The sequence below is a fragment of the Rosa chinensis genome, chromosome 7 (genome assembly GCF_002994745.2).
Source record: "Rosa chinensis cultivar Old Blush chromosome 7, RchiOBHm-V2, whole genome shotgun sequence".
NCBI classification, from domain to species: Eukaryota; Viridiplantae; Streptophyta; class Magnoliopsida; order Rosales; family Rosaceae; genus Rosa; species Rosa chinensis.
The window spans coordinates 31,762,017-31,770,897 of NC_037094.1; the positions used below are offsets into that span (position 1 = coordinate 31,762,017).

Sequence of the window (8,881 nt, forward strand, 5' to 3'; positions counted from 1 at the left end):
CTTCGGTGTGGTTCTTAACTCAGGCAGATCCTGATAGTAAATTGTTTTCCTTTCTTGATTTCATCTTTTTGGTATTATCAGTTACTTTGATTAAAACGACTGGATGTTTACGTCTTCTAATTTGTTTTGCCAAATATCGTGTACCACAATTTTTTTTTTTTTTTAGAGTAATGGAACAGAGAACCTTATAAATATTAGCTGACTTGAAACACCAAACTATTATAGTCTTTGCCAGAACTTGAAGAATCTATCTGCATTTCTCAGATCAACGTTATTATTGGGTTATTATTACAAATGTTTCCCCCAATCAAAAACCTTCCCATCATATCAATAATACTAATATATACTACCAAAGTTATCAATTTGGTTTCGCACGTACAATACCTGACTTGCAACTTGCAACTGTACCAGCATTTTTTTTCCGATGGTAATCTGCGTTGGAAGTGATTAATTCACATTTCATTAATTCGATATTGAAATTTCCGTAGATGAATTGGATTAAGTCTCCGTGTATCTTTTCAATTCATGGGTGTTACACATCAAGTCTCTACCAATTCCTTGAACCTGAGTATCTGAAATTTATTTCATGTTTATGTGCGCAAACATATTGATTAGTGTTTAACATGTGGTAATTTACCATAAACCAAAGATGAGTTACTGTTCACTCAGGCCCGCAATGGAGTGACGGTTTTGCCCTCATTTGAAGTTTGTTTAACGGCTCTGCCACTGACCCACTTTTCCATCTCTCTTCCTCTCTTCCGCCGTGTTTTTGCCTTCTCTTTTCTTCCTTCGGCTTCCTAAAACCGCTTCCTTCACTCCCTCAGACAACTACCTCCCCAACTGCGGCTCTTCCTCCAAGGCCACCCTCTTCAACCAAGTCTTCATAGGAGATTCCAATTCCTGGTCAGATTTTGTCTCCACAGGCCGGTCTATTTCAGTCACCAACAACAAAAGCCCACCTCCAAAGTCCAAACTCACCCTCTCCTTACAACACAGCAATATTTTTCATCACTGCTTCAAGCTATAGCTTCAGCATCAAGAAAATCGGAACTCACTTGGTGCGTTTTCATTTCTCACTGTTTCCGGCTCAAGGTTTTGATTTGATTGAAAACCCTTTGTTTTCTTTGGAGAAAAACGTTGTCAGTTTTAGTTTTCTTGGCTATTGCTTATGTATGTGTGGGAAAGTTTGAATCTTTGATGGGTTTTGATAGAGATGAGCTCGAATTTTGATTGAGATTGGAGATGGATGAGCTCGAATTGCAAAACCCAAAGCAGAGCACTCTGTCTTTTTCGTGGTTGCTTTATTTAGCTGAAATAATTATAATACTGGGTTAACGGTGGAGGCTTTACTAAGGAAATGAAGGAAACAGTTTTAGACATCAGTTTTTAGCTTTTTAAGCTTCTTCTGCTTTGTTATGGGGGTTAAATGTTGTTCTTTTCTTCCCTGGTGAACAAGTAATTAAATTAGCCATGAATATTTGTTTAGATTGAGATGCTTAATTAGCAGACAGTTTTGTGTAAACAAGAGTGATTAATTAATTTAGAAGCCTGCAGCAAAGAAGTGGGTCTTCTCTTGCCGAAGTGTCAAAATCTTGAAGGTAGTGGTAGGTCATGTGCTCTCTCTCTAATTATTTTTGCATCTTTTTGCAGTTTTTGTGCCCGTGAGGCATAAGCGCCTCCAGCGGTTGCTGCTTCGGATTGTGAGAGAGAATAATTACTGTGCTTTTTGTTTAGGTAAAGATGGATGACCCTAATTGTGTAAGAGAAAAGAACATGCAAGAGCTGCTAGGGATTCCTTGCCAAACTTTTGGCATCAATTGGCAATAGGTCTAGAAGAGAACGTAAGGAAACAATTAAGGAGGTGTATTGCAGCCTAGGTCCAAGTTATGGTTTTGGGTTAACTAAGAGGTCCAATGCAAATTCATGTCCAGTTTCAACTTCATGTTTAATTCCAGCTTTACAGAAAAAAAAAACCTCCTTCCAATCACAAGTTGGACTAGAATCTCTCATCTTTGATTATTATACATAGTGGAATAAATTTTCTTTTCTATTACTTATGTATGTGTGTGAAAACGTTTATGACTATCAAATGATTCACCTACAAGATCGACAAAAGTTGGAAGGAGTTCTTTCTCCTTCACATTTAGAGGTATCTTCTTCCTGAACAATCATCGATGCATTTATGTTTCAACAGTACATCAACAACATTACTAATCTATAATAGTTTTGTTGCTATTCAGGACATGGAATTTGCTCAATCTCTAGGCAGAACAGAGTGAACATAAAGAAATGTTAGTTTATTTGCTGGGTTATTTTTAAGTTCTCTCAGTATGTGTAAGTAAGTACCTTCTTTTTCTTGGTCAATTGTATGTCCAGTATTCCTATGAGCTTCTGCTACAATTTTTGCACAACTTATATGTTTTTATAACCAATTTCTGTATCGATGTTTTTATTTGTTTTGCAGTTTCTCCTGGACAACTTAGCTCAATTACCAATGATGCTGGGTTTCATTAAATAAACTTTTAGTTCAAGTCTCAACTGTGAAATGGTAATGTGATTGAGGTATAAAAGCTATTATAGCATCATTTTGCTAATACATCCCATCAGCCAATTTTTATTGAGGAAATCAGTTTCCTTATAGTTTAACACTTTAATGAGTTTTGCTTGAATTGATAGTTAGAGAACCAGCGGATTGAAAAATAGAACTAAAGTAGTTTAATGATTTTTTTTTCCCTCTCTCTCCATGCATTATCATTACTGCAATCTGAGATTAGTGGCATGCATAACTTTATTCAAGAAAATATATATTAGTATTGCTGCTATAACTATTGATGGTTATTATTACTTCAAGTTTCTCATTGCAAACCCTTCTTTTTGTATTAAATACCAGTTTATCACTATTTCCTCAAGTATTTATCTATCCACCCGATCTAGAATTTCTTTTCTAAAGACCTATTTCTGGATTGGTAGCAGCATTAATCTTATTGCACGTTTTCAAGGCTATTTGCAATTGAGCAGTTCATCAGAATTGTAACATTTCGGTACTCATTCTGCAAGGTTTTGATAACATTCATCTAAGTTTTTCTGATGATTAGCTTTCTGAGATTTCATTTCTGTCTTCTTAATTTCACCATGCATCTGGATTTTCCAGGATATGAAGAAAAGGTACTTATGCTTTTACAAGGAAGGCTTCAATTCAGTTTCTGCTTTCAAGCTGAGACGTGTTACTCTATGACGTTGTCTTGGTTGCCATCAGTCGAATACCGATAATCGAAGACAAAGTTTGGTTATGTCAAGCTCTCATCCAAACTTTTCACATTTCACTTGGAATGTTGCTGCTTGGGCAGACAATGAAGTTGGTAGTACTTGCATTGTTGATGATCATGTACTATTTTTTATTCTAATTAGCAGTCTTGATAGGAAAATCTGTAGTTCACTTTTTCAACCACAAATCTGAAAGAAGGTTGTTGCGATAATGGCATCGGGTTGCTCTTTAAAATTTACGGGGACTGCTATGATTTTCTGTAGCTGCAAAACCCAGTCAATGTTTTAAGTGTAATCCAGCTATTAAAATGTAATGAGCAAATTGATTAGAGTAGGCTCAGTTGATAAATTTCCTAAAATATTGTTGATTAAGTAAGGTTGTTGCTGGCCATGTTTGATGCATTCTAATAAACTGAAAACTAAAGACCCCGTAGCAAAGCGCGGGCTGTTTATCTAGTAGTTTTAGTACTACTCTCTCTCTCTCTCTCTAAACCTTCTGTACTAGGTTTTCTCTATCTTTAATGGGTGATTTTGCTTGGACTTTGGACTAGATCAGAGGTATCTGGCTTCTTTTTCCTTTCCGTTGCCTTTCTTTCTTTTTAGTGCGAGTCTCTAGTTGTTTTTTTTTTTTTTTGGGTCCTTGATCCAAAGTACCAAAATAAGCCAAAGTTATCCCACTTATCCCAACAACAGATTTTTCTTTCTATCTACCCCAATTTAACATCAAATGACCATTTTGCCCTTAATCTAATTAAGAAATTACATCTTGCCACTGTCTATCTCTCTCATTCCCTCAGGCAGATCTCTCTCTCTCTCTCTCTCTCTCTCTCATCAAGCGCGTACAGATTCAGCGAGTCTGCAATGCGCGCCAGCAAGCTCCCCTCAAGTTGTTCTCATAAAGATTCAGGCCTTCCAGCCGAGTCAACTTGTCGGGAATCGGTCCAGTCAGCTAGTTCATGGACGCGTCAAGCAGCAGCAGCTTTTTTAACTTCTCTCTCTCTGTCTCTCTCTCTGACGTTGTAAACCATTGTCGTTGGGGCCTTGTTAGAGGACGAACCGGGCAAGAGTTGCGGGGGCTGTGCCGGCGCCGTTGGACTCTAGCTTGCTGCAGCAGTCGCCGGTAAGGCAGGAGAAGTGGTTGGTCGAGTGGAAGCTGCCTGTACGGGCCCAGATCCGGCCTAACCAGGTCTGGGTCAAAGCAGGGAAGGAACGGTGGGTGTCTGGGGAGGGCAAACCGGTAATTTTTGAGGACGGGGCTGCCGGAGTTGGGCTAGATGGCGGGCCAGATAGGGAAGGGTCAGTTGTTGACCATGGCTTTTGCAGTTTTTTGTTTTCTGGTAGTGACCTTCTCTACACATTCCTGGGCAATCGAAATCACAATCACCACGATTTGTTGTTGTTTTGGTCATGTTTCTCCTTTTTTATTTTTATTTTTTTTAAGTAATGGGACAGAAGAAAAAGAAAAAAAAACACAGTTTTGAATGTCTATTGGGGGGTAATAGACGTCTATTGGGGGCAATAGACGTTTTTAAATTGATATAATCTCTTTGATTTTTTTTTCTTTAAGCAAAGTTTTATTGTCTAAATTTTAGGAGATTAGTTCATATTTTGGCAACCGAAAGTTCTATTGGAGGATAATAGACTTCTATTGGGAGGCAATAGATGTCTATTGGGAGGAAATACATGGCTGATAGATGTCTGTTGGGCCAATAGACGTCTATTGGGGGGCAATAGACGTCTATTGAGGGGCAATAGATGTCTATTGCCCCTCTATTTGAGGGCAATAGACGTCTATTGCCCCTCTATTTGAGGGCAATAGACATCTATTAGGGCAGTAAATCTTTACGGCAGGTGACAGCCGGTGATTGGAATCCGACGACCGAAATCCAGCGAAAGTTAGCCGGAATCAGGTGAAAGTTTGCAAGAATCAGGCGGCCGGTGACCGGAATCTCGTGCCAGTGAGCGGGCTCCGGCGAAGTCTCCTATAGTTTCTCTCTCTTCCATTCTCTCTCTCTCTCTCTCTAAATAACAAAGGGGTGAAGTTATTCAAAAAAAAAAAGTGATGGTAAAATGGTATTAAAAAAAATCTTAATGGGGTATTAGGGAAGACCTCCTTAGAGTGTTTTAGGTAAAAGGGAATTAAAAAAACTTAATGGGGTAAGTAGGAAAAAAATCCCTAGAAATGGGGTAAATGGACAAAAGCCCTTTTTTTTTTTTTTTTTTTCCAAATTGAACTTTTTTATTCCAAAAAATTATATATACACACCCTAAATTTCTCAATACACACCCTCTAAAGTTTTTTTGCCAACTTTTTACCTAAACTTCCTCTTATGCCCCTTCTCTTTTAATTGCAAAAAAAAAATAATAATAATAAAAAAAATCTACACAGACCTGGAGTCACGACATGGCTAACTAAAACATTTGTTGAGAGTTACAGGTTTAGATTCATTAATTTTAGCAAGTTCTTAAGTTTTTTATCGTACTACAACGGTAGCACCTCTTCCTTCTCCAATCTATCTATTCAATTTTTTTTTTCAATTGTTACTATTCACCCAATATCTTCGCAGTACTCAATTTTTTTATTTTTTTTTTCAGTTCTCATTTCTTCAAAATCCATATGTCCAGTTAGAGAAATACAGTAGCAATCTGCTACTTCTCTTTGATTTACCTTTTTCTTTTTCATACTTTGTATCAAATTCTAGGTTATTGGCATGGTATGCATGCCCACCATCGAAGAACAATAAATGTGACATTCTGGAGGTGTTTTTTTTTTTTTGGCAAATATACTGGGTCTTGAAAGTATTCCTGAATTTTCATTTGAATGTTCTTGTTCTTATCTAGGATTTCTTGAATGTCAAAGGTAGTTCATGTTCTTGAATGGATGTTATGTTCATAAAAATTTTCATTGATATGTGAAATTTCCTGAATTTTCCATTGGATGCTCATGGATTTGTAGGATATTCTTGCTCTCGATCTCTCTTTGACCAAACTTAGTGTTGTCGTCAATCTCTCGATCTATTCTTTCTATTTTCTATTTTTTTTTTAAAACATTTGTGCAAGGATATTTTCTATTTTCTTTGGTTCTTCCTTCTTGTGTAGGTGAGCGAATTGAGATGCATCACACTAGGCAGGAGGCTGGGCCTCTCCCATTGTGGCTATTAGCCACAAATTGGGTACTTTGTGATCTAGGTTATTATGGTGCACATGTTTGGTCTGGACATGCCAGTACCACACATGTTTCACAGTTCTTCAGCTCATGTTCAATGAAAAAGATGGCATCTCCTATCTGTATTACTATGCACTATGTCATCGGTAATTAGTACAATTGGATATAAGAGCAACTCAGGTAATGTGATTGATATGTGGTGGTGCATGAATTGAGATTTTCAAACGGTGTTCAAAAGTGATTGATATGTGATTTATTTATTCATTATCACTTCAAATAGTTAAATCTCAAAAGAAAATGAAAGAAGCTAGCTTCCATGCTTCAATAAAGTTAAAAACGTTAAAAAAAGTTGTAAAAGTAAAATGGAATTGGAATTGGTCTCTCATTTCATTTCATAACCCATTTATATAGGGATAAAATTACAATGGAAACATCGATTAACATAAATTACAATAATGATAGTAAATGCTGATTGTGATGTGATTGCAATTCCTTGATTCCCTCTTTCGCTAGTTTCTTTGACGAAGGCACATAATGTGCTTTTCCTTTAACACTCCCCCTTGTGTCAAGTCAAAGACGGAATGGTGCATGAGTTGTTGCCTCACTAAAAACCTTGCCAAGTAACAATAAAAACCCTATGGGACAAAAAAATACACCTTGGTCGAAAGAAAAGAGCACAACGCACCTTTTACATTTGATGATGACTTGTGTGTGTTAGATTCCCCCTGACGTCTACACCTCCCCCTGATACTTACATTAATCAAGGGAGCTTGGAAAGTCTTCGCATTCCTATGTTTTTCACATGTTTCTCAAATGTGGCCTTAGGCAATGATTTGGTGAACGAATCTGCCACATTCTCCTCAGACCTTACTTGATTCACTTGAATCTTATGGAGAGCCTGTTGTTGCTGGTTGTAGAAAAACTTTGGCGATATGTGTTTTGTGTTATCACCCTTGATATAACCTAGCTTCATCTGTTCGATGCAAGCTACATTATCTTCATAAATGCAAGTAGACTCTTCACTGGTAGAACTCAAACCACTAGTCCCTCGAATATGTGTAATGATGACTCTTAACCATATACACTCACGAACCGCCTCATGTAGAGCAATGATCTCTGAGTGGTTCGAGGAGGTAGCCACAAGGGTTTGCTTGGTTGATCTCCAAGATATCGCCGTGTTCCCAATGGTAAATATATAACCAGTTTGGGAACGACCTTTATGTGGGTTAGAGAGGTACCCAACATCAGCAAAACCAACTAAAACGTCATTTGGGGTTTCCGTGTAGTGAGTGGCGCTTTCGCCATCAACATGTCCTTTAGTGATTGCAGTTCCATCTGCGGTCCCTCTTATCTCTCTATAGGGAAAGAACAGTCCAAAGTCAATGGTTTCTTTTAGGTATCAGAAAATGTTCTTGATACCATTCCAGTGACGTTGCGTTGGCGCTGAGCTAAATCTAGCTAACAAGTTCACTGAGAATGCAATGTCTTGGTCGAGTACATTGGGCTAAGTACAATAATGTGCCTATTGCACTTAGATAGGGAATTTCAGCTCCCAACACCTCTTCGTCATATTCCTTTGGACGAAATGAATCTTTCTTTGCATCCAAACTTCGACCGATCATGGGAGTGCTAGCAGGATGCGCTTTGTCCATGTTAAATCGCTTGATCATCCTTTGGACATACGCAGACTGGTGGATTAGTAGACCACACACTCGGTGTTCTAGTTCAAGTCCTAGACAGAATCGAGTTTTCCCAAGATCCTTCATCTCAAATTTAGATTTCAAGTAGCTCGCAGTTTCACCTATTTCATCAAGAGTACCTATTATGTTCATATCATCGACATATATAGCACCAATTGTAAATCTGGAACTTGTTTTCTTTATGAATACGCAGGGGCATAATTCATCGTTCTTAGATCTCTTCCCAATCAAGTAGTCATTTAGACGGGTATACCACATCCGCCCGAATTGTTTCAATCCGTAAAGTGAGCGTTTCAACTTAATTGTAAACGCACTTCGTGGTTTAGTGTGAAGACCCGAAATTTCAGTTAAATATTTTGGATTCATTATTTATTCAGTTATATGAATTATGAATTGTGGGCATGATTGGTATGTCGTTGTGTGAGGAATTTGGTTTCGAATGATTTTATTTTCGAAACGAACGTTATTTAGGGGGGGGGGGTGGTCACTAAAATCGAAAGTTGTAGATCTCATCGATAAGAGTGCGTGCTTATGCGGAACGCAAGAATCGGAGTTCGTATGAAGAAGTTATCGCGTTTGGAAATGTTTCCATTTTTGGTATATATATAAATGGAAAGTTTCCAAATTTAGGGTTTCCTTTTCTGTCAGCCGTTTTCTTCCTCTTCTCCTTCGTTCTCTCTCTCTCTCTCTCTGCCGAAACGAGCTCAAAACAGAGCAATTCTTCCCTAGCCGATCTCTTCCTCCTCAGGCC

The 8,881-nt window shown here is 38.0% G+C and overlaps 1 long non-coding RNA gene across 10 annotated transcripts; it reads left to right on the forward strand.

The window, feature by feature from the left end:
* The first annotated feature begins 742 nt into the window (after positions 1–742).
* LOC112175550 lies at positions 743–3,540 on the forward strand. 10 transcript variants are annotated; one of them, XR_005802614.1, is made up of 6 exons: positions 743–1,058; positions 1,651–2,149; positions 2,241–2,334; positions 2,465–2,548; positions 2,974–3,057; positions 3,152–3,540. It is a non-coding gene; the product is annotated as an uncharacterized LOC112175550 (long non-coding RNA). The 10 variants fall into 10 exon arrangements; XR_002926505.2 differs by having other exon boundaries at positions 744–1,058; positions 2,241–2,338; positions 2,465–2,562; XR_002926508.2 differs by having other exon boundaries at positions 744–1,058; positions 2,241–2,338; positions 2,465–2,562; positions 2,974–3,041.
* Positions 3,541–8,881: the final 5,341 nt, after the last annotated feature.